General features: G+C 47.1%; 1 protein-coding gene across 41 annotated transcripts in view; it reads right to left on the minus strand.

The window, feature by feature from the left end:
- The window catches only part of TRERF1 (transcriptional regulating factor 1), a 195544-nt gene that overhangs the window by 40987 nt on the left and 127820 nt on the right, over nucleotides 1-26737 (minus strand). For all 41 annotated transcript variants that reach the window (XM_070245565.1, XM_070245580.1, XM_070245569.1 and 38 more), the window contains one exon: nucleotides 23822-23936. The gene's annotated coding sequence lies outside the window, so the exon portion shown is untranslated. The remainder of the gene's footprint in view (nucleotides 1-23821; nucleotides 23937-26737) is intronic.

Consider the following 26737-nt stretch of genomic DNA (forward strand, 5'->3'; position numbering starts at 1 on the left):
CAATAAGTAATAATCTTCCATGGATAAATAAAAAAATTGAAGAAATAACCCAGCACCAGCAATATTTTATTCCTGAACCTGGGTGGTAACCGCGTGGCTGTGCTCCCTCTGCGGTCACGCAAACTGTACGCTCTGAGCTGGTCATACAGAGGTATGTATGTCGGACATCAATAAAAAATTTTACTTTAAAAAGTCATCCAGCATCACCATCTCACTGAGATAAAATTTTAGTTTTATGTTTATTATTTAGCCAAGCTAGTAATATATTTATGTTGTTTTGATCAATTGTATACTATTAATAATTGTAATGATAACTCAAACCAGGAGAAAATTTTAATAGTTAGAGCTTTATGATTTCAGGAAATTAAAAAAGTTTTAACATCATATAAAATTGTTACAGAGAAATATGATAGGGAAAGAAATGAAAGAGTTTTAAGCATAAAAATATATTACATATATTACGTTAGGCTAAAATTCCATGGGGAAGTGAAACAGAAATAAAATTTCAAGGAGAAAAGGGAACACTGACTATTAACAAAGAGCGTGTTCATGCATTTTTAAAGTGGACGATGGTGGGTATCAAATCGCTATGGTGTTTAGACTCCACTGACTAAACAGTGATGTAATAGTTTTACTTAAATATATCCATGTTTACAATATACTGGAAATTGCATCTTCTGCAAACTTATGATAAAAAATGTAGACGTCAACTTAAAAATGGGTGAGGGGGTAAAGAGTTTTACGACATCCTTCTATGGGGGATTTTAAGCAGAAACGTTTGAAGACCACTGCAGTAGTCTCCCTCCAACTAGAAGGCGGCCTGAGTTGGTCTCTCCTTTTCTGAATGACAAGAGAAGGAGACGGACAAATTCCGAGTGAGGGATTTGGTTTGGTGGAATGAAGGATGGAGCAAGGGAAGCAGTGGGAGGAAACAAAGGTTGGCCAAAGACGGCTGGAGCAGACTCTGAACGCGAAGTTACGCGTGAGCCATGAATGGCCAGTGGAGGCTTCTGAGCAGAGGCACAAGGATGCTGGGCGTGAGGGTGCTGGGCTTCAGAGGCTGGGAGACCAACTCCCCTCGCTGCTCAAAATGTGGTCCGTATCACCTGGGAGCTGGTTAGAAGTTCAGAGGCTTCAGCCCAGATCTATTCATCAGAATCTGCATTTTATCAAGGCTCCTAAATGATTCGTGTGTAGATTAAAATTTGAGAAGCAATGGGTTAGCAGGTTCTGCTGCATCCAGGCGAGACATAATTAAGACCTGAACTCGGGTAGTGGTGAGCAGGAAGAGAGGGAGAAAGGAGAGGAACATCCCCTATGCTGCCAGTGGGAAGTGACGCTCTCTTTTCCCAAACAGCACTGGCCATCAGGGGCTATGACCCAGTCTGAGGACACCCGTCCCTTTCTCACACACACACTCTCTCTTGACGTCCTCACCCACCACACATACCTTGCTGACGCCCAATGAGTACCCCCAGCTCAGATGGTCTGAGCTCCTGATCAGCTGCCTACTCCACATCACCACTTCCACGTTCAAAGCCAAACTCAACATCATCTCCCCCAAAATGGATGCTGCTCCAAAGTGTCTCCCTTGACTCCTCCCTCTCCCTTAATCAACCACCACAACCTATCAATCTACTTCCTAATATTTTCTTAACTCTATCCATTTTTCTCCAGTTCCACCACTATCATGCTAGTCTGAGACATCATATCTGTCTTCTGGACTATTCCAAGAGCCTTCCAATTGGTCTCCCTGCTTTCAGTCATGTCCATTCTACAAACAGCAGCAGCAGAATGAACTTTTCAAAATGTGACTCTGATCTCATCATCCCACTGTTTAAAGCTCTTTGATGGCATCCTAGCACTCTTAGGTTAAAAATTAAAATCGTTAACAAGGCCAACAGGGCCCTGGGGAAGATAGTCCTCACCCTAACAATGTATCCCTCTTCTCTTTGCGCTTTATCTCCTTCCCATCCCTCACCGCAGCCATTCTGGTCTTCTCTCAGTTCCTTGAACCTGCCATGCTGCCTCCCACAACATGACCTTTGCACATGCTGGTCCCTCAACAACGGAGAGCTTTTCCCCTCCTCCCTCCCTCTCCCTCTAGCCAAGTCCTGGGCATCCTTCAGATCTCATCTCAAAGTATACTTTCTCAGAAAGTCTACCCTGACCCCAACCCCTAAGTCTACATCAGAGTCCTTTCTTATATGTTCTCATAAAACCACATTCCTTTTCTTTGGACCACTCTTCTCAGGCTGTAATGGTACTTCCACCAGTGCAATTATTGATTCATGGATCTTTCTCTATTAGAGCAGAGACCACGTGTACTTTTGTCTGATTCTATTCCCAAGCCCAGCACATTGGAGCCCCTCCAATAAGGATTTAATGAAGGATGGGTAGAGGGGTAATATTTGTTGATGAATGAATGAATGAATGAAAAAAATTAACCACCACCAAGTGTCTCAATGAATCGGTAAAGGCGGAAAAATATACTCAGTGTAGGCTGAGCACACGTTAAGTTTTCATGGAGAACAGTTAGATTTCACCTGCATCCTGATGGACAAAGAGGGCTTACAGAGATAGAGGACCAGGAAAGGTATTTCAGACGAGGGAACAGTGTGCACAAAGGCATGGAGTGAGGTGCAGGGGTCCATGCTGGGGTACTGTGTCCTTGTCAGGAACTCACCAATGATCAGGCTGAATTTGTATGGTCAGAGCTAAATTGCGGGGGCCTTAAAATGACGTCCAGCAGTGCTATCCTGTGGGCATTAGGCCTGGTGATTTCACTACGTAACCTTCCTTGAAAGCCTTGCACCAAGTCACCTCCCCCAGAAGAATCACTTATTGAAAGTCACCAGACTCTGACTACGATCTGATCTCATGTCCCTCCACCCTGGCCCTGTGGGTGGAAGGGAAGCTAGATGATTCCACTTCTGTTGACATGTCTGCCTTGTTAAGTGTTCCCAAACTGCTGGACGAGGGGCATTTCTTTGTGTTTTGAGCTACAGGAATCTAATCTTTATTTGTTGCTATTTTCAGAACTCGGAAAGTAGTTTATTTACAAGCACAGAACCCTAGAAAGTCAGAGGTAGGTTCCCAAGCTGTGGTTCCCGGGGCCAGCAGCACCAGCATCACCTGGGAATTGTTATAAATGCAAATTCTTGGGCCCCACCCAGATGCACTGAATCAGAAACTTGGGCGGCGGGGCCCAGCAGGCTGTGTTTTAATGAGCCCTCCTGTTGAGTCTGATGCCCTCTCAAGCTGAAGACTAATCTAGAGGTCATCTAGTCTCCCCATATTACAGATGAGGAAACTGAGGCCCAGAGACGTAACTGCTGGGCCTGGAACAGTGCCTGGCTCATCGTAGTGGGCAATCAAGATCATGCGTTGAGTTAAAGGGAGGGAAAATGACTTCCCTAGGAAGTCATAAGGAGGTAATGGCAAAATCATGTGCTATTCATTTTACATTAAATTTTTATATGTTTTGAATAGGCACGATCTTCACAAGGCTCAAAATTCAAAAGGTATAAAAGAGCACACAAAAGAGTGAAAATCATCCCCAATAAACGCTTGAAAATAAAGTGAAATGTTAGAGCAAATTTTTTTAAAAGGGTATACATGAGAAGTCTTCCTCCCACCCCTGTGCCCAGATGCCCAGGACCCCTCCTGGGACAATCACTCAAGTTCCTGTATATTCTAGAGACGTTTTATGCTCATACAAGGATGCTTGTACACACCCCACCAGTAGCCCTTCTATGCAGACGGTAGCACGCCAAGCCCACAGTTCAGCATCTTGTCAAAAGACTATTTGAAACACATCATTTACAACCTGGAAAACGGTTCTTCTTGGTGGGTCAGTCAATCTCACAGAACTGTTATAATACCAACTCAGGATTCAAGTCTTTATTATTTTTCTAATAAGGTAATTGCTTTGCTCATTATGTACAGCATTTCCTACCGGGTAACTGTCACCAGGAGGTTTGTCATTCATGAACTAATTAACAGGACTACTACTTTCACATTTCTTTGGTCAATTCCTTCTTTAGAGCAATCTCCGGGATTCTGGAGTGGGCTCAACAAATAAATGCCTGCTTGGAATCCGAGGTGCCCTCTATGCTCCCCCTGGAGCACTGCAGTCACAGGACCTAATTCTGGGCCCATCTCCCCACTGGCTGTCCAGTCATTCCAAGGCAGGGCCAGCATCCTACCTGGCTTGGGTCACAGTGACTGAGATATAGCAGATGCTCAATAAATACTCATTGAACTGAAATGCTGGGCCAGGCAAATGAGACCCAGAGTCAGGCACTCCACCCCAGGTTTCCATGCTTGACATGGACTGATGGCCAGAATTTACTATTTTCTGTTAAAGGCACAGTGCCCTAAAGCACCAGATTCATGGAAGGCTGTAGATAATCATTAGGCTCAACACAGACTCCCTAGCACAGGGATTTTTCATACAGGGGCAGCTAGTAAACATTTCCAGCTTTGCTGGCTAGACAATCTGTCACAGCTCCACAGGTGGAGTGTGAAAGCAGCCACAAATGATGTATCAATGAGTCGGTGAGGTTGTGTTCCAATACAACTTTATTTACGGACACTGAAATTTGAATTTTATATAATTTTCACATGTCAAGAAATAGTATTGCTCTTCTATTGATTTTTCTTCATCCATTTAAAAACGTAAAAAGCCTTCTTGGCTCAGAGGCTGTAGCTAAGAGTAGGCGTAGGCTGAATTTGGCTCCAGTCATAGTTTGCTGATCCCTGTTCTAGGGCATCAAAGTCCTTCTCCCATCCCTCCATACCCCCAGGGGCACCAGGAGATGGGGCACAGGCTGCAAGGAGGATATCTGTCTGAAAGGACCATCCTTTGAACCAGAGAGACAGAGAGACAGAGAGGAAGTTGACTTTGGCCAAGGTCTCAACTGGACTTGTTTGCTTACAATTCATAAAGGGTAACACCCTGCTCCCGCCAGACCACCACTGCTTGTTTGAGGAAGAAAAACCAAAAAGGTCTTCCTTTTTCCGACACTGGGTCATCATTCAGAGACTGTATATACAATTCCCCACATGACTTGGCTTAGGGTTCAGTCAAGCCTTCCTCTCAAGTCTGTCAAAGGAGCTTAACTTGGATCCTCCTGGAATTCTCACTCCAGCTCTCTCCCAACGTCCAAAAGAAGGCAGGAGCCAAGGGCAGTTCTCCAAGACGCGGCTCATGGTTCGTGGTCTCCTTTATAGCAACACTTGTTCTAAATGCTTTCTGATTAGTCTCCTAAATAAGGCCAGTGGGTGTCTTATAGTCCAGTAGCCCAACTACTATGGACGAGTTCTGCCAACGACAATGGTTAGTGCCGAAATCTTCCTCGGATCAGCGACTGGCTCACTCTCGCTCCTTCGTGGCCCTGAGGCTCCCTGCTCTGAGTTTCATGCTGACTCTCAGCTGAGAGAGGATTTTCAAGGCTTCCTTTGGGCAGCAGGGAACATTTATTTCTCCATCCTTCCGTCCCACCCTGTGGCATCACCTGCTCCCTCCAAGGCCTAGGAACCAGGAAGAAACCAGGGACCTGCAACATGGAGAGTTTGGACTTTGCCTCTCCACCAGGAAATGGGGACTGGAGCTATTTCACTTTCTGGGGTGCAAGTTCCTGTCCTCGCTGTCATTGCTCTCTCTTCTGGGCCAGCAGCAGCTCTCTACCAGGGAACTTACAGTGCCTTCCCCTGGCGACTGCTACACGCCACTTCTTCTCTCCATCCCCATTTGGCATGGAGTGGTGTGGATGCTGAGGATGTGGGGAAAGAAGTGGGGCCACAGGAGTCTAGGGTGGCTTCCTGGAAGAGGCAGCCCTGTGGATACATTCTTAGATACAGTTTTTTAAACCACCCTCCTCCACTAATGGCAAGGACTGGGTAGGGAGGTTAGGAACACGGGCATCGAGTCTGAATATGGTGTAGTGAGAGGGGCAATGGAGTAGCAAACAGGAGGCCTGGTTCCACTGACTCTCTGTGTGACCCTGGGCAAGTCACTTGTCTTCTCTGGATCTCAACCATGTTTTTAGGTATCCTGATAACTGAAGCAAAGTTTTTCTAGAGGGAGCCTGAACAAAACCCATAAAACCACTGGCTCATCTTTTACCAACTTACAGAGGTTGAAATTTAGGGCTCAGCAGCCAATTAGCATTCAAATTGTGGAGCTGACAACTGCTCGGGGGGCAGATGCACAGAGCACGGAGACGCCACAAGTTGTCCACCTCTCCCAGGACACAGAGGTTGGGGGGTGGGAGGCAATGCTGAGCTGATGTGACTGAGCCTTTCCTGCATCTTCAGCACCGCCAGACATAACTGCTCTGGAACACGGGAGTGGGACATGCTCAGACATACCCACCTGGGATCACTGTCCCTCATGTCAGTACTCATCAAAACTTACTTAGGGCCCCAGGGAGAAAGTGATGGGATGTAAAAGCAGGGATAGCATAGGAAATTTACATCCTAAACTCAGGGCACCCCAGAGTCTAAAGGGAGAGATGCAATAGGCTCTGGGGGGCATGCCAGGGACGAGGGCCATTCTGGGCTGCCTGGCTCTTCCATGAAGCCTCCTCCCAATCCACAGTTGGCCCCTCACCCCATCCCCTGGTGATGGTCAGGTTGACAGATGACATAGTGAAGAGGTCTGCAGAAGGAAGGCAGGGCAGAGGAGAGACCTGAACAACCCACACGTGAGCCCCAAGTGCCCCAAGCCCTGAGTACCACATGATCATGTGTTTCTCCTAAGAAGGAGCTGCCAGGGGAATTTCAGGATAATCGGTAACCATACTGAAGACCTACTGCGTGCCAGGAGATGTCACTAGGTCACAGTCCCTGGCCTCATGAAGCTTACAACCCAGTGGATGGAGGACCTCATGGTCAGAGATGGGCATCTGTGCCTTGTCTTGTCCTTTATATTCTTTCATACAAACTCACACTGAGGACCTACTGTGCCAGGACTCTGCTAGGGAAGATAAAACCCCACAAACCTGTGTCTTTAAGCTCACAGTTGGGGGAGGGGTGAGAGGGGGTGGGGCTTCCTAAAGACTCCAGGGAATTTCACAAGGAAAAGGCAGAGAAGGGCCTCTCAGGGAGGTGAGGTCGCAGGAGTGAGGACCCAGAAGGCACAGTGGGCAGACCCTTGTGTTGGGGACTCAGGGAAGGTCTCAGTGGGGTGCCCGGCTGGAGGGGTCTGGGCCTGGGCCCGCACAGAAGATCCCCTACTCGTGCCCCAGGACTTGAGGCGTGGGCCTTATGAATCAGCAGCTGGGAATGCAGCCAGAGAAAGGATGCCTCTCTGTCCCTGGCAGGGCAGGGCAGGGCTGGGAGAAATCTCCCAATTATAAATTTAAGAAAACACAAGTCAAGCAGCTGAGGGCTCCATTCCTACCACTCAAGCCCCACACCCAGCTCTCCGGGAGCCCAGCTGCTGAGGGCACCTCCAGCAGGTCCGAGACACAGACCAGCCTCCTCTGCAGGGGACGACGGGAAGGGGGGTGCAGCACGGTCACCTGGGATGGCACCAGCCCCGCTGACTCAAACCCTAGGACTCCAGGTAGGCTGCCGCGGTTGTGTGGTTATGGATTCAGTTCTCAACTGGAACAGTTGGCTTGGCTTTGGTCTGTGGCGTTCAAGGATGTCAGACTGTATAAAAAACAAATGCCCCTAGATGCCCTATGCCCCAGGGAAGGGGTGGGTGTCTGGGGGAAATCACCTCCCTTCTTTCTGGAAAACAGCTCACAGCTCACAGGGTAACAAAGTCTGCGACACTTCCTTGCGTGCAGAACAACTGTGCATTAGCGTTCTTATGCTTGGGTGTCTGTTGGTCTTTCTTGGCCCGCCTGCCTGCATATCTGATGGGAGGTACCCCAGTTTATGACGTCAGGGCATTCTGTGAACAGTGGCAACAACACAGGCCCCATCCCAGGGCAATTCCACGGCCCCTAGGCTCTTCACTTGTAAGATAAGGGGGCTTAGACAAGCAACCCTCACAGCCCTTTCTGGCTCAGAGTTCTAAGACTTTTGGGGGAATTCTGAGAGTCAAGAAACAAACAGAAGGACCTCTGGTGTCTGGGGCTGGAGGCCTTCCCAGTGGCACTTCCTGAGTCGCTCCCTCCTCCAGGCCCCTGTGGTTTGGGTCTGGCCTCCTCCATAGAGATGACCCCCCCATCATCATTGCTTACGCCCCCACCTTTCCAGCGGCGTGAACTCTCTGAGGGCAGCCGGACACCGTCTTGTACATCTCTGAGGCCCAGCCTGTGCCTCACATCTGGCACTTTGCAAGTGCTTCAGAGGCATTTGCTCAGTGAAGGCAGACAGAGGGCCTCACAGCCCACCTCAAATTTCCCGTGGCCCTGGAGCCCCACACCGAGGTTTGACTAGGAAGCTTGGCTGCCCCTGGCAATGTCTCCTTTGTCCTTCTGTGCCCTGAAGGCTGGCCTTCTCAGTCACGTGAGAGGGGCTCCTTGTTCAAGGACCGGGAGGAGCCTCGCCCCCAGAGCACCTTGAGTAGGCTCCCAGGGCCCATGGGAAGCTGCTGAAGGAGGAGAAGCAAGGAGTGAACAGACCAAGGGAGCGAACTGGGAAGATGCCCTGTGAGAGACAAGCTGATGGGAGCTGCTGAGACCAATTTTGTCAGGAGGGTCTCGTTCCAACCCACAGCATGCCAAGATTAAGAAAACCGGTATGCTTTAACCCACAGATGCTTCTGAGAATTCAAGCAGCACAGAATAAAGCTGGAAGTGAACATCCCCTTCAAGCCCCCTCACCTGACATTCCCACTGCTGGGAGTTTTGTGTGTGGGCGGTGGAGGATCACCAAGGCTGGCTTCCGTCTACCCCACGGCTACTGAGAGGCCTCAGGGAATCAAGAGGCCATCTTACCCTTTGCTGGGATTGCCCCCCCCCCCCCCCCCCCGCCCCAGTAATCCCTCACATCGCCCCTGGGCAGCCCCCAAACCTGCCTGGACTTGTTCAAGACAGATATCCTGTTGGTCATTGGCCCCCATTATCTCACTGTCCCAATTTCTTGCCAAAATAACTTCCCTCTACTGCTATGAGACCAGAGGGTTGAAGTGACCACCCACCAGGGGCCCCTGGAAGGAGAGGGTAGAAACGGGGTCCCCAGAGCCTTAGGGCCTTGGGGAGAATGTGGGGACCAGACCTGACATGAAAGTTTTACAGGCCCCCATGGGCATCCTTCTGTTTGGTGGAAACATTACTCCACCAGGCCAGTGAGCTTGGGTGCCCGATTTTCCAACCAATACTAGATTTTAAGTTCTATAGGAGTAGAATTGTGTCTTCAAACTTTTGTTTGAATGTCTCTCCCTCCTCTTTCCACTGTGCCGTGAGCAGCATTTGGTCCAAAGCAGATTCACTCAATGCTCATGGAATGCAGCAACTAGGTTTGTCCAACATCCACCCCGTGGGCCTGGCTAAAGATTAGGAGGAGAAGGGGCCAATCCTCTTCTCATGGAGCCAACGTGGCCCAGAGTTAAGCCTAGGACACCAGCACAAAAATGTCCCCAACACTGCCCAGGCATCCTCCAGCCGCATGTGGAGACGGATCACGGAGGGGCGGGCTGCCGTCGGAGAGCAGTAGGAAAGACACCCAGTGCTATGCTGACGAGCTAGACTGAGATGCTGCTGAGCAAATGGGAGGGAGGAATGATGATGGCTAATATGTACTGTGCACTAACCTCGGGCCAGGCACAGCGCCCAGTCCTCCACCAGCCCCTCACAATAACCACACCAGGTGGGAACTTGCATCCATCACACTTACTCTTTGCCAACCTTTCAACGACACCCTGTGATGAACATTCTCAAATGTGTCTCCTTATGAACTTCTGTGAGAATTTCTTTAGGATATATACCCAGGAGTTCAGAATTCCCTTTCTAGTACATTGGTTATGGCAGAGACTTATAACAAATGACATATAAAAATGACCTACAGACAAGTGTATACACTGCAGCATTGTTTGAGTAGCCAAAGACTGAAAACACCTCAAATGCCTGTCAATAAGGGAGTAGTTAAAGACAATTATAGAATAACCATATGATGGAGTATTATATGGCTGTTAAAAAGAACAAGGAAACTCCATGAACTGATATGGAAAGATCTCTAAAGTTAAAATAGAATATATACATGTATGTATGTAAATAGTTGATTCTCATTATTAGCAGTAGTATGTTTTATAAAGTCACCACAGACACTGAATTAGCAAACAATGTACCATTGTTTTTCGGGGGAAATACAAGGTTCAGTTCCTGTGAGCCTCTGGTCACTTTTTCATCAACTGATCAATATACAACCTTATTTGTTTTGCTTTTAAAATGCATAACCTTGTTTTATGTGTGTTTCTGTTCCAAGATATCTTATTTAATATATCATTGATTCATTAACATTGAGTTCATGGCCAACAGCACTATAATTCATGTCTGAACGAAGCTTATTTAATGCATATTTTCTCCATAAGGTACATCACAGCCTCCTTACACTTAAGAGCACTTCAGCATGACACTGGGGCCACTTTAAACAGTGAAATCAGCAACAAAAAGTGCAAAAACATGGCACTAAATGGACTTTGAAAAGGACAGTTGTTTACAGCATGAGAGTCAAAACAAGAAGGCAGAACATCTCCACGATCAACCTCAGCCGGGAATGTGCGTTGGGAGGCTCGACTTTTTCATAGCTCTGTCATAGCATGTCCATCACGGACTCTGAAAGCACCCTGAGTATTGATCTGGGGGTTTCAAATAAATTTGAGAGGGTAGGAGAAATATGCGAATATGAAATCCCCGAATAATGAGGATCGACTGTATGTTCACAGCTGCTTCTCGTGCATAAAGAAAATCTGGAAGGATCTAAGGAACTAGTAATAGTTGTCTGTGGGGAGGGGGTGTCTCTGGGCTGAATGGGAAGAAGAGTAGGAAGAAGACTTCATTTTATAGCTTTTTATATTTTTCTAAATTATTGAACCATGGGAATCTATTACTTCTTCAAAAAAATAAACAGATGTAATAAAACAGTGAAAAAACCTGCATGTACGCTTAAAAGCAAAACACTGATGGCTTAAAACTTTAACTTAAAACACAAACATCTCGCTAGCCTTTCGAGGCAAGGGCCAGACCTTTACTTTGCTCACAGATCTGCTGACTAGAGCTCTGCGTTGTCTTTCTCCATAACCACCCTGTAATGCATGAGCTATCATTTTTCAGTTTTGTTTCTGTAAGAAGGAGCCAGAAGTTGAGGACACTGTAAAGGAATCGTGGTGCCGAATCCTCTGATGTGCTCATATGCCCCCTCTCTCGGGTGCCCATCTTCAACGATCGTCTTGCTTACACGTCACCTGGCACTTAGTGTCTTTTGGGGGCTTGTTTCTCTATATTCTTTTTCCAAAGCATTCAGCTAACCTTTCATAGAAACAGCATTTCTTTCCTTTTTGCACTCAGAGGTCATCAGCTTCTATCACATTTAATTAATTTATGCATTACAATAACAAGCACAACCGGCATAAGCAGGTTTGGGAACGCAGCTAGTGCCTGCTCAGCCCGGACGATGCTTAGAGGAGCGGGTGCTATGTGTCTGGGTGTCTGGGGAGCTGCGGGAGAAGATGGCTGGGAGAAGCTGGTTAAAAACGGCTTCTCCCGTGTGTGAATGTGCCCTGAGAACTTTAATACGCTACGATAACACACGAAGTCGCTGAATTATGCCTTCTTGCACCGTTTGTGGGTTTCAAGTATTAGTTAGGTGTCTGCAGGTCAGGCACAGACTCAGAGCCGGGTTCCCTGTGGTGCTCAGAGCAGAGCTGGGGTGGGGCAGGCCCTCAGAGAACATTTTTAGAAGTAAGTGGACTATTTTTTTTCAAAGGCCTTCAAGGCAGGATTTCTGACAAAGCTGACATGTAGACATTGCATTTTAGGAACAGGATGAGGAAAGGCAGGCCTGTAAGATCTCCTTAAGGGCCCTATTAACCCCTGGAGGGGCTGTTTGGGATCTAAGTCCACAGTCTGAGCCCCCAGATGCTCCTCGCTGAAGCAAATCCCCCAAAAGTTTAGGGATGATGCTGCACCCTCTGCTTGCAAAAGGGGAAAGAGGCCGGGGTCTACATCCTGAACCCCAAAGGCCTTTGTTCCAGCAGATGAGCCTGAGCCTGCTTCACTGAGAAATGGAGGCTGCAGGCATTTGCCCTCTCCGCTTCCTGGCCCCCGAACTAACTTTCATCCCTCCACCTCTTGCTCTTACTGTTTCCCCTTCACTCATCTTAAATACTGGAGGAGCCTGAATCAGAAAGCTGGGACCCCAAGAGCTCACCTCCCCTAACCTCCCTCACTTCCAACAGGTTATCAATTCCTGCATTTCCCTGACCATCTTCTCCTCTCATTCCCACTGCCCACTCCATGATACAGTCTCTTAATGGCCGGGCCCCTCTCCTCGCCCACTTTACACCCAGCAGCCCTGCCCATGCCACCCCTCTGCTTAAAACCTCCAGTGCTCCCTCCACCAACAGGAGCAGGGTCCAGACAGCTCAGCCCAGCACAGGAGGCCCCTCACAATTTAGCCTCACCTACCTTCCCAATGATTTACCCAACCATTCACCATACATACCGTGAGCACTTGGCCTATAAAACTACAGGGTTTCCAGAATGCTGGTCCCTCAGCCTGGAATCTCTTTCTCTCATTCTCTATCTTCTTAGCCTATAAGTTCCTGTTCAAACTTAACATCCTTTATGAAACCTTCCCTGATTCTCAGCCATTCATTGTAACGAAATATTTACTGAGTGCCCACTAGGTACCAGGCACAGTGGACATCATGGAGGTGGGTCCATGACAAGGTGTCATCTCTTGTGGGGCTTGCAGTCTGCCAGGGAGAGGTCAGACAGACAAATACAATCTGCTGACTGTGATGAGGCGCAATAATAAAGGGCCGTGACCTCAGCAGAGAGGTCAGGGAACGATGCTCTGAGGAAGTTACAGTGATGCTGCAATCTAAAGGATGAGAAGGACTTAAACAGGGAAAATAGGGTGTAGAAAGCTGCATTCCAGACAGTGAAGGACAGTATGGGCAAAGGCCCTGTGGCAGGTGGGAACATGGTGGACACAATGAACTAAAAGGCGGCCAGAGTGGCTGGAATGGAGGATAAAGGAGCATGGTGATGAAACTGGAGAGGGGGCAGGGGCCAGACCACCCAAGGTTCTTAAGGGTAAGGAGCTTTATCTTTATCCAAAGAGTAATAGGGAACCATTAAAGTATTTTGAGTGGGGTGTGTGTGTATTTCTGTGCAAGCATGTATGACTGAGCAGATTTCCATTTTGAAAAGGCCACAGTGTAGACCAGAGGTCAACAAACCTTTTCTGTAAAGGGCCAGATAGTATATATTCTAGGCTTTGCAGCCAGGTGGCAAAATCAAGGCTATGAAGTAGACTTATACATCACTTATATAAGACTTTTGTCTTATATAATAAGACAAAAAAGAAAATTCTACAAATTTTTTGAGGAAACAAAATATAATAATAATTGAGTATAATTCTTTTGTAACACAGATCTGCTAATGAGAAGAATGGAAATATTTTTTGGAGGGATGACTTTTTGCTTAATTGGGGTCCAAAGTCAGTGTTCCCATATCATCAAATGCTCATATGTACAAGCCATTTTTAGCCCAGGGGCCATACAACATCAGGCAGTGGCTGGGTCAGGGAAGTGATCCTGGGGACCGCTGTGTGCCGACCTCTGGTGCAGACAATGGACCGGAGGAGCGTGAGCGAGGATATGGGGAGACTCAGCTCTGTGGTGGTCGAGGCCAGGCAGCTTGGACGCGGGTGGTGACGGAGGGGCATTTCAGGGTGAACCTGACAGGACCTGGTGACGGGATGGGCATGGAGGTGCGGGAGCAGGGTACGTCAGGATGACACCTAGATGTCAGGTTCGCACATGTGAGGACAGGGAGCGCTGCCAAAGTTCAGTTTGGCTTTGAAATCTACAACAGGAGCTGTCACTGAGGCAGGGGACTGAGGGCTCCCAGGCTCAGAGAGGTTTGAGAGTCCCCTGACAACAGGTGGTAGGTGGAGGCGGGGACATGAGGAGGACTGCCTAGAGAGTAGACCAAGTACCCAGTCAGCGTGTCTTTATTACACCACTTAGCACACTGTTCCCAACTGCTTTATCTGCCTCCGCCATCAGACTGGGACCCCTTCAACTCTGCCTTCAGGGGTCAGCATAAACAGGGCACCCACTGGGAGCTAACGACAGGAGAAAGGGAGGGAGGAAGGGGGAAGCTTTTGCTGCCACAGGCTAACACAGAGAAGATCCCCTGGTCCACAGTGGAAGCGGGCTTCCCTCTTCTGCTCTGCAGAGCCAACGACCGTGTCCTGTGGCTAACCTTCCACAGGAGCTGCTTTTGATAAGGGTCACTGGACCCTCCCCGATCACTTTAAATCATCCAAGTGTGTGCACGCACACGCACATTTACACACAAATCTCCTCCCCACCAACCCCTGGAACATGATTTGTGGTGATGGTGTATTGACAACACAGCCATCAACTGTCAGTTCAACGTGTCTAAATATTATGTTCCATCACCCAGAACATCATTTTTTTAAATTAAAAAAAAAAAGTTAAATGGCAATTCCATTCACAGCAAGGAGGGGAAAACAGAACAAAAGTACAGGTTAAAGAAAACCAAAATTTTTTCCCCTTTCTTTTCTTTCTTTCTTTCCTTTTTTTGAATTAAAGAGTAAGAAACTCATGGCTCCATCTCTTTAACAGTCATGGGACGAGGAGGTCAATGCTGACATGTGGAGTGACCTGCCTTGGTGACCATGGCACGTGTCTGCCTGATGTCAGTGGAGCTCAGAGCCAGCCAGCGCCCCTGGGCCACGGCCACAAATCCTCTGGCCCAGGGTGGAGTTTCTGATAGGGACCTTGAGGAGTTCGTGGGAGGGTGTGCATGTCTTCATGGCCAATAGGAAGATTCCAGAAAGCGCTGTACAAAGCACACGCACACACTATTTTATTTTGTCCCCACTATAAACGTGTGAAGTCAGAATTGTTTTCTCTGTTTAAAAGAAAAGGAAATTCACATCCAGGGGATGCGCTGCCCAAGGTCACACAATCAGTGACAGGCTAGGCCTCCAACCCTCCAATGCCAAAGGACAAGGCTTCCTCTGATCTTCTGCAGAGTCCCTTGTCCGTCTTTTCCCCCGCCTCCCACAGATCTGACTAGCATGAAGCTACCACCCGCTAGTTGGAACCTTCCAGCTTTCTCCTTGACTTCTGAGGGCTCGGGGAGAGCTAGTTTACGCCACAGTATAGACACGCCCCGGGGATCCAGACACCAGCTCCTCGCAACCTTCAACCCTCTAGCGCATAGCCATGAACTTGGAAGTACGAAAAAGAAGCTGACGCATTTTACACACCAAAAAAAAACCCCCTTCCTATTTCTAGGCTTAAAGGGCTAAGCTCCAGCGATCTGGAAAATTCTTTTCCTCATCAGGAACTTCTCAGAGGAGAGGAACAAATGGGTTCTGTGGAGGCATTTTCCTCACAGAAGGACCAAGAACACTGGTTGTGGAGTCAGAAGACCAGAGTTCAGATCTTAATCTTCCACGGTTGCCAAGTGAGTAACCGGGCAGGCCGACCTGACTCTTTTTCATTTTTTTTTTTCCAAGCCTCAGTTTTGACTTCTGTGAAACAGGAATGATGATTCCTATTGTTCCAGGCTTTTCTGTGAGGATTAAACAGGCGAAGGTACAGAACATGTGTGGCACCCAGTGGGGACTCTCAGAATCTCACCACCCAGGGTGGGGTTTCTCTTGTTTTGTTTTGACTTGGGTACAGTTTAGATCAGGCTCAGTGACTCAGTCGTGATTGAATCGGTTTGGTTATTCGTTTCCTGGGCAACCTTCAGCCCTCCCTTTGTTTCACTTAGCAGACTCGTGCTCAGGGGCAGGAAGTGCCAGAAGTGGACACAGAAAGGAAGAGAGGAAACCCATCCAGTGGAAAGCCTCCGCAGTCGGGGGCTCTTCGGTGAGGGGACCAAGAACCTCACTTACCCTGACTCCCCCTGAAAACACCATTGCATCGCGGTAGAGTCACTTTTCTCCATAACGACAATCCAAGACATGGTGCCAAGGCGAAAAGCACATTTACCGTATTGTTCTCTAGGCAGAGAAATAAACAGAAGACTGCAGACGCTCACGTGACTTGCTCATTCACTGCTGAAGGAAGTTCTCTGGGGCAGGTCGGCCCCTGAAGAAAGGCCTATAGTTCTTCGAGGGTCAGTGCAACTCAGGAGGTGCCCAAAAGGGACTCTGAGTGCGGCCACGGGTCAGGCCAAGCTCGCCAGCGTGGTTACTGGTAACGAGGGAGGAGTTCTGCTCTCTGGGGTCCAGCTCTCAAGCAGTTCAAGACCCCAGGAGAGGAAAAGAGAAGAAATTATGTAGTGGCCATCTAAAGCTTAAGAATAGCTACGGTTATCATTAAAGAAAAAACTTTAAAGGGGTGCGGCCCAGTTACCCGGAAAGAGTCGATTCATTCCCTCTATGATACCAGATAAAGAGATAGTTTACTTCCTTTCCTGTTTCAAGAGGGCCCCCAGCCCTCAGATTCCAGGAAATTGGCAGTAACTCTGTCCATAGCTGCAGTTTCCTTACTTTTAGTGACAGCCCCTTGGGCTGCTTAAACAACGGCCCCCCTCTGAGAGCTGGGGGACACTGTCTGGCAGGGCTGTCCCAGGGAAGCAGACCTGGGGAGGCCTTGGTGGCCCACATCTGCCACCTGATCTGACCGGCAAAGGAGACCTAACCCAGCGGAAGCTCCCAACTCCCTCAGAGTTCACGCCAAGGTAGCCCTTAGAGAAGAAACAACGAGGCCATCCTAACCTTCAACATTCAGAGGGCATTCTCACAACCGCTATTTTTCTGTGTGGCAGACCCAGCAGGAAGCTGTATTCCCATTTTAAGCTAAGCTATGGAAGTTCCGAGGGAGGAAGAGATTTCCACAGGATCACAAGTGCTGGTGAGAAGCAAACCCGAGGGAGAGGAGAGCCGAGGACCTCTGGTCCCAGGCCAAAGAGCCCCCAGCGACCACTAAACCACTTCGGCTGAATGGAGACGTAGGGCCTCCACGTGACGTGAGTGTTCTCCAGAAATACAAACAAGAAGGCATCATGGAAGAGCAAAGAAGCAGTTGCCTACTTATTTCTATTCCCTAAATTAAAATGTCCCAGCCTTCTCTGAATGGCCCTCATTTTGTCCTCCTTCTTCCTCTCCACCCTGGGTCTCCTGGACCCACACCGTTTCCCCCGCTCCTCCTCTTGATTATGTGCACACACATGATCTCCCTCTTCATGGGACACTCAGGACATTTAAACATTCTCACATGGGGTTCTTTTAAGCCCACTTCCCCTGCCCTCTGCCCCTGCCCCCAGCCCCCACTGGGTAGCTGCGTATTCAGGAAACGCAAACCCAATATAAAGATAACCCGGACCAAACAGAAAAGGAGACTGGCCCTGTGACCTTGTTGGGCAATGACTTCCCCTCCCTGCACCTCAGACTCAGCTTCTGCAGAATGAGGAGGCTGGACCCAAGGGGCTGCAAGGAGGTCCCTCTAGCTCTGACCTGTGAAGGCTCAGCTGGACGAACCCCCCCAGAGCCCGCCTGTCCCAGGGACACCCAACAATCCTGAGCCAGGATACTGAGGCAGGAGAGCTTCCCACCACTGACACCTGATCCCTATCCAGCCTACTGGGGAGAAAGAGAGCCGGGAGTCAGGACACCTGGATTTCTGCCATCTTTTAGAAAAGGGCCAAGAGTGAGTGGGGGAGGTTATCAGAGCAGACTTAAGCTCCAGCTGTAGTGTTTTAATTTTTAAAAAATAGAATAATCTATACGACTGGTATAATAAAGATTACTAAAGTATTTTTAGAAAGGAGAATGCACTGGGTGCAACAGTGAGAACGAGCTGATGGTCAGTCTCCAGAGAAGTCCTTAAAGACTCAGTTTATAACATCTGTCCATTGGCTCTTATGTGGCTGTGCAAGCACGTAAGTCCTTTGCCTGGGGTGCCTGTCTCTATGCCCACAATAACCTTGGCTCCCCAAACTCCTCAGACAGCCCTGGACATGAAGTGTCCCAACTTTCTGGTTCCAGAAATGGTCTCCGCATCTGCACCTTGTTTCACTGTGCAGGGGTTGGCTCACAAGAAGAACTCAACCTGGAGTGCCACCCTAAGAAGAATAATTAATCTACCAGCTGAGCTCCCCATGGACAAGGCCAGTTGGATGGTGTAAGTAATCAATCTTGGCTCATAGCTCTAAGTAACCAGAATGGAGGAGGGACAGGAAGCATGAATCATTATCAGGAGAGAGGCTGTTAATAGACTTGAGGTTTGCTGGGCGGGGTGGGGGATGGGGTGGGTTGGGCCTGGCCCCTCAGCCCACTGCTCTAGAATGTCAACATTGTCTTGGAGAGCAAAGCAGCCTCTCCCTAACTCCAGCAACATCCATGCTCAGGCTCCTAGAAACCCTCACCTTTCTAGATATTTGAGCAACGCATGGAAAAAGAAGACAAGTGGTTCACTCCAAATCATTGTTTGGTATTCACAGACTAAATGTTTAAAGAAAGTTTCCAATCTCTGTTTTATAAAAGTGAGTTGGTGGCCAAGAGTGAACCAAAGCATTTGCTAGAGAGACAAAAAGGCAAATGCAAATCCATTCAAGACCGCCATGTTCGTGGGCCATGAGTGGTCAAATACCCCTGGGGGCGCCTGGTGACACAGAGTCAAACATTAACTGCAGGACTTCTTAGGGCTTTTGATAGGCTAATAATACGCTAAAGATCCTCCTGCTGGGTGTCTCAGCAGATGAGACATCTTGGGCTGCCCGGCTGCCCAAGAGGGGCCAGGCGGCCACGTGTGGGGCTAGTAGCACGCACTGGGCCTCATGAGAACACCCGTTTCTATGTTTCAGTTCATACCACTTCTATACCCAGTATGTAGGAGCTCCTTTTCCAGTGCCTCACCCTACCTGCCCCACAGAGTCGGCTCCAGTCTGCCTCCTCCAGGCTTCCTCTGGAAGCCTTCCCTGACCCCTCAAGGGCATAGTGCTGCCCTCCTTGGAAATCCACTCTGAACATCTGACCCTTAACCTTATGAAGATGGTTTATTCTTTATGCATTTTTTGGTCATAAAGTCTTTTAAAATTAACAGACATTTTTTAGAGCAGTTTTAGGTCACAGCAACTCTATGCTGTGCTCTGTTTCTTCTACCACTTGCCCACTGCACGTAGCCCAGAGTCTCTACAAATAGCAAGTACTGAGAAAAGCTGTTGCTTGATAGATATCAAATCAGGAAGTGATACAAATCTGAGAGTAATATAAAGGCATTTACTAGAAGGGAGTGTGTGAAATAAAAAGCGTCACACCAGCCGTCAAAAAGTAAAGGAGGTAAAACAGTGCAGACCACCCACTGCAGGGCTGCAGGACCCGCAGAGCAGGTGCGCCATCCTGTGGCCTGGGGGCTCCACAGCGGAGGGAACGGCTTGGAGGGAGAGCCGAGATGCTGGGGTGCCCTGCTTCCAGAACCCCTGGTTTATATCCTCTGCAAACACTGGCCAGACCAAGGTGTTCTGTTTTCCCTCAGATTATTTTTTAAAACATCCAGTTGGAAGAACATAAGAGTGAGGCTGGGACTCTCACACTGACCCCAGATTTCTGCCTCCATTTTCACCACATTTCATAAACCAGCTCTGTCAGCTTAAAAGCATCACTGAACAAGAGCACAGGCCTGTTCTCAGTTGTAACGCGGACCGCCACGGACCGAGCGCTGTGACGCTCCACGCTCGTGGTCCAAGCTTTATGCGCATCGTCGCATTTGGTCCTCGAGCAGCTCCATCTATTGTCCCATGTTACAGATGAAGAAACTGAAGCTCAGAGAGACTAAGCTAGTAAGTGGCAGAGCTAGGTTCAAACTCAGCTCTTTCTCCCTGCCCCCCTAAGGTCCAAAATACCTACCCACTGTGCTCTGTGGCCTCCCCTCTGATGGAAGGCACGCCAGCAGGAGACAGAAAAACCAACAGCAGGAAGGATGGGGTGGGGGAGAGGCGCAGGAAAGAGGGGAATGTGAGAAGGAGAGAGGAGCACGAAGAAGAAAGGAAGCTGGGGTCTGGATGAGGTGCACATGGGTTCTGGCTTTGGGTCCAGGGGGCCTTTGAGGAGTGGGAATGAAGCAGGAAAGTTGGTGGTGACTGTTGGAGAAACAAGCCACAAAATATGTAGAAGCCATTTCCTCTCTCAAAGAAGATAAACAATAGATTCATAAACAAATTTTACAAAGCTGCCCAGCTATTTAAAGCATTCTGGTAGGAACTCATATCCTCTGTGAGAATAAAGCTAATCCTGAAAAAATGGTCAACAGCCCATTTTGGGGAGAGGGGATAGGACAGGGACATACTCCTTTCGGGTCTGTCACCTGCCAGGCCTGTGACTGTAGCCAGTTACATGTCTTCTCTGAGCCTCGGTTCACTCTTTTGTGAACATGGAACAGTCATTCCTGCCTCCCAGGGCCATGGTGGAGAAGAAAGAAGATATACTTTCTGGCAATATGGCAGACTAGATACGCAACTTGACTTTCCCAACTGAAACAATTATTATGCTGGATAAAATTTAAAATGTAAAAATTGTATACACATTGCTGAGCTGGTACAAATGAAAGGAGTCTTTGAAGACCAAAACAAAACCAAAAGCAGGAAACTTGGGAGGTAAGCTAGAGGCAAAGCTGGCTTTTGCCCTGAGGGTTCCTGCTCATCCCCAGAGATTCTACGTTTCCCATGAGAGCTGCACAGGGCTCAGGAAACAGGAGAAAAAGTGGAGTTCTGGCCATAAAGTTGGGACTCCAATAGGCTCCACTCTCAATGAATGAGAAATAGACCCACAGCACAGAAGCAGATTACAAGGAAACCTGACCCTGGGCTGGGTAGAATGTGGGGGGAATCTCTCCTGAAAATTTGTAACCATAAGCTGGATCTCACACAGGTCTGCGGTTGGAATTCATGCTACTTATGTAACCAGAAAAGCTTTAGGTAGAAAATTAATTTAAAGTGACTTTTGGTTGATAGTGCTTCCAGACAACTAGTAGAAGTTAATGCAAATCCTCTCCAGAAAAATAAACTTCAATCCACATCTCAAATAATTCCCAAGAAAGTTCTAAGGAAAATGGGCAGCTCACAGTAAATAACAAGAAAACAAGGCACTATGAGTACCAGCCAGCAGAAACAACAGACGGCAGAATCTGGCCTGGAAAGATTTCCGATTCTGGAATCACCAGACACGAAATTCTATAATGTCTAAATAGCTACTCCAATAGATTAAAGAAGTAAAAAAAGGCAGCTTACAAATATGAGCAAGAAATAAGAGATCAGAAAACCACCAAGCAGATTTGAAAAATAATGGACCAGAACTTCAAGAAATGATAAATAAAGGAACCAAAAGGAAAAAAATTCAATGGATAGATTAAACAGCATTGGAGACAGAATAAATTAGTTAAATGGAAGACAGATTTGAAGAAATTACTCAGAGTTTCAGCAAAGAGATGAAAATGTGAAACAGAGATAGAGAGAGAACAGAACGAGAAGGCCCACCATACGTCTAACTGGAGTTCCAGAGGCGATATTAGAGAGAGAAAGAGGCAATATTCAAAGAACTGAGGGGTGAGAATTTTCCAGAATGGTTGAAAAACACCCATCTTTAGCTGTAGGAATCCCCACAAAACCCAAGCAGAACAAAGACAGAGAAATTTACACATAGTTACGTGACAATGAAGCTGAGAACATCAGAGAAAACAATGATATCTTTAACATAACCAGAGAGAAATGCCAGATCACTTATAAAGAAACAGCAATTAGACTGACAGCCAACTTCTCAAAAGCAATATTCAGAGCCAGACATAGTGGAATAATGGCTTCAATGACCCAACAGAATATATCCAGTAAAGCTACCTTTCAAAACTGAGAGCGAAACAAAGACATTTTCAAGCCAACAAAAACCAAATCAAACCCAGCAGAAAAAACTTGAAAGTTTACCAGCAACAGACTCTCACTAAAGGATAACGCTAAAGGATTTATTTTAGACAGAAGGAAAATGATCTCATATTCATGAAACAGTGGTGAAAAAAAGATATTGATAAGTCTGTGGGTAAATCTATACACACACTCACCACATATAACAACGACATCTAGCTTGTGGGGAAAAAACAGGACAGGATGAAAACACAGGACAATTGTATATAAATTGGGAGAGGCAGTGGTTAGAATTAAACCAGTTTATGCTTCTTGCATTGTTTGGGAGGAAGGTAAAGACACTGATTACTGTTAGACTTTGTTAAGGATGCCTGTTAAAATTGCTGGAGTAACTACTGAAAGAATAGTTATGAAGTATATAACCTCCAAATAAGAAGACGGAAAACAGAACGAGGGGGAGAAACACTTCAACCAAAAATAAAGAGCAGAAAAAATCAAAGTATAAAGAGGGTAGAAATGAATCTCAATTCATCAATAAAATACCTATTCTAAATATCTATGCACCAAATAGCATTGCTTTAAAATATATAAAGCAAAAATTTCAGCATTATAAGGAGAAATTGACAAGTCCAATGGGAGATTTTTTAACACATTTCTCTCAATAATTGATAGATTAATCAGACGAAAACAGAAAAGGACACATTACAGACGATTTGAACATCACAACGAACTAACTTATTTCAATGATTTTATATAGAACACTATATCCAATAATTAGAGAATACACATTTTTTTTCAAGCACTTATGGAACACCTAAGAAAAAAGTTGGAAAGAGATAAAATATTAAAAAAGAGCACCGAGAAGTGGTTCAAGGCTTATTTCAAACTCTCTCCAGGGATCCAAACCTATTTTGTGTTAAAAAAGACGGAGACGCTGTCTTTTTTGCTCATTGATGTACCTCCAGTGTCCAGCACAGTGACTGTCACCGAGGAGGCTCTTAATAGACACTGAAGAATGAACGGTGAATGAGGGATTCTCTGCTGCGGATGGCACAGGTTGAGTGAGCAACTGGCAGGGCCAACCCTGGAGGTAATGAAGTGCTTTCCAACATGGAGGAGCACAAAAGGACAAGGTGAGCGGCGCTAGTCTCTAGGGAAAATTTACACAAAAAACAAAAGCAGAGTCACGACAGCCATCTTCAAATCCAAAGAGGGAGTCATGTGGCAGAGTCTTTGAAAGTTCAGTCTTTATGGTTCCAAATGGCAGAGCAGAGAAGAGCAGGCGGAACTTACCAAGAGGCAGAATTGGTCCCAATATTAGGCAGAATTTTCTAACAATTCATTGTTCCACACTGGCTGGGGATTGGCCAGGCTGATCCTCTAAGGCCCCTTACCACCCTGTGTGGAACAGATGTGTCTGTCCAGGATGTCTTGGGAGTCCCAGACTATGGACTGACCAGCTTTCCAATTACATCCTCTTCCAGAGATTCCTTTACCCCAAATTCTCTGGATACCCAATCCCTAAAAGGTCCCAAGATTCAGGAGGTGCTGGAGGAATAATGAGAGCTTCAGTCCCCAGCAACTCAATTCAGTGTCCCGTCTGCTCCACCATCAGCCTCTCTATTAACTGAAATGAGCACGTTTTGCCCCGTTAGGCTGACGTGCACTTTCTAAGTCTACCTATGCCCTAGTAAACTCCATTTTTCCAGCACATGACAAGGGATTACAAAAGCAGATAGAATTAGCTAAAACAAAAATTCCTAAACCTTCCAGCACAAGGAAAGCAAGCTCACCTTGACCTCCGCAGCAGATGGTTGAGTTGGGAGCCTGGCTCTGGGGGCTTCTCCTGCGGCCGGCCAGTCATGCTGCTCTCATGCTGCTGGGCAGGTCGGAAGAGGAGACCTGTTTCTGCGGGAAAAAGAGAAGGAAAGTTCACTACTTCATCATTCGATCCCAGCTCTCCATCACTGGCCTGCAGAGGACACTATCCAGAAGGCCCAGGAGTTGCCGGGGCTGGCCTCACCCACTCTCATGTCACTGGGGAGCAGGCAGGCACACATGGGACAAATGTTTCCCACGCCCTCCGATATGCCAGGCAGGGCTCTTAGGAATGAAGCCACGAAGATGTATTAGACACAGTCCCTGCTCTCAAGAAACAGTCTAGCAAGAGAGAGGGGGACGGACACGTGTTTCATTACAATATAATTTGGTAAGTGCTGTGGTTTCCCCAAATTCATTCAACAGGGGAGCAAAGGCAGGTTACAGGCCTTCTCAAACTGTGTGTGATGAAGAACCAGCTATCTTTGTTTTTGCTTTAACTTCCAATCCATCACGGAGGAATACTTTTATAAAATATAATAAAGATGAAACGAAAAAATATTCATACAAAGGACAAGCCTAATTTTTCATATTCAGTTCAATGGATTACTCTGTCAAATCGGTATGGAAGTTTCTAGGTGCTTACTCTCCATTTCTGTACTTATGCTGACTGGTAAGCAGTTTGCAGACCAGCACCATTCCATGAACCACGCTAAGGAGCATCGCTATAGCAGAAGTTTGTAAAGAGTGCAACTTTCCTAAGATGTTGCCTGATGCCTTGGTTCAGAGAGGGTAGCTAGAAATAAAAATGATGTCAAATTCACCCTCTGGACTACAGTTCAGAGAGTGTCTCTCCAGGAAGGAAAGTGCCATGGTAGGGACTTTGGGAAAGTGTGGCTTTGGGGTGTCTGGACAGAGGTGGTGGCACCAACTTGCTGGTTCAGGTAACAGAGGATGAGGCTCACGGAACCTGGTCAAAAATTGAGCCTGGGGCTGGCCCTGTGGCCAACTGGTTAAGTTCACGCACTCTACTTTGGTGGCCTGGGGTTCACCGGTTCGGATCCTGGGCGCGGACCTATGCACTGCTCATCAAGCCACACTGAGGCAGCATCCCATATAGAAGAACTATAACGACTTACAACTAGGATATACAACAGTGTACTGGGGCTTTGGGGAGAAAAAAAAAAAGAGGAAGATTGGCAATAGATAATAACTCAGGGCAAATCTTCCTCACCAAAAAACATACTTAAAAAAAAAAAGAGTTGTGACATTGTGCCTGGAGCCCTGCCCTTCTGCAACCCAAACTTCCAACCCCAACTATGGCAACCCCAGCCAAGGCTACACTCTGCATGGGAAGAACAAAGTGTCATCTATGAAAATGGACTGGGATATTTCAGAAAATAAATCATTTCTAAAATGTCAAGAGGGCTGCTGGTGTTCATTCCTATTATTTAATGCTACAAAAATGATTTTTCTTTTTAAATTGAGAAATCCTTTGTCTGTGACAGCCAGCTCCAAAAAAAGCCTTTAAATGCCTACTGCCTTAATACTTGAGGGAGAGATTACAAGTCATTTTCACCCATTTGAATGTTTAAGAGACTCTAAATTCTCAGCTTTTAAGTAGTTCTTATTTTAAACTTTAGAAGAGAACTCTGCAGAAGCAAAACTTCCCTTTCAAAGTCTTTTTTTTTTTTTAATGCAAACACAAATACACTCTCACTCCCTGCTTCCAATGCTAAATCATCTACAATTTGGGAGTTTGTTGCTCATGAAATTCTAGCGATAAGCACATCATAAACATTCCTATAGCAACAGAATGCTTTTGAAGCGATGTCTGTGATGTTACAAAGATTGTATATCATTATCTCTGAATGCTGGCGAAGAGAAGGTTATGGGGATAACTATTTATGTACAAATAAGTCAATATAGTAACTGGCAACCTAACAGCAGACCTTACAGAGCAGCTAAACCACGGCCTGGGGTGGGAGGCAGGAATGTACTTCCCTCAGTTTCCATGAATAAATGTGCCATCCTCACTCTCAACATGGGAAACTAACTCTCCAGGCTCCCCACAGCAGCACGAGTCCTTGGGACTAGCGGTCTCCTGGGCAAGCGTTAAGCTGAGACAACCACGTACTCAACTTTGATCACCTACTACACGTCAGGTGCTGGGCTAGATTCTAGGGTTCTCCAGATGAGGTCTTCTTCAAAGAGGCCCAAGAGAGATAAACAGGTCATTACCATTCTCCTTCCCTGCTAAGAAGAGTATATTGGCTGGAGTTAATGGAAAGGAAGGAAAATGAAGTGAACTAGCTCAATCCATCTGTCCAACCACCTATCTGTCCATCCAACATTGACTGAGTGCCTATAGTATGGACCAGGCAAGTGCAAGGCACCGGGCACACAACAGTTGAGACCAGTGTGGTCCCTGACTTCACGGAGCTTACAGTCCAGCAGGGAAACCAACAATAACAAATCAGAAACAACCATAATAGTGACATGCTCTAAAGAAGTTACCACTACTGCCCCAACGGCATGCGACAGGGGGTGGATACAGCATAGCAAAGGGTCAGCGGTGCTTTCCTAAGGAATTAGTCTTTCACCCGAGCGCTAAGGATAAATTAGTGAAGCAAAATACGGAAGGAAGGAAAGGATAGAAAGATAAGGTGTTTCCGGCACAATGAATAGTCTGTGCAGAGGTCCTGTGACGAGGAGCACGGCACGTTCTCGCTATGAAAAGAGGCTCTTAAAGAGGATCAAGTCAGTCCACGACCCCACACCATGCTTCAATCACTGTGGTATTCAGGGCAAGCATGACGGATGTGCGGGTTTTTCAAAAAGTGCCCAAAAAGTTACTTAGGGCAAGCCAGGAAAATAAGGTGCATATCTGC

This window comes from Equus caballus, chromosome 20, assembly GCF_041296265.1.
Source record: "Equus caballus isolate H_3958 breed thoroughbred chromosome 20, TB-T2T, whole genome shotgun sequence".
In the NCBI taxonomy this organism is placed as follows: domain Eukaryota; kingdom Metazoa; phylum Chordata; class Mammalia; order Perissodactyla; family Equidae; genus Equus; species Equus caballus.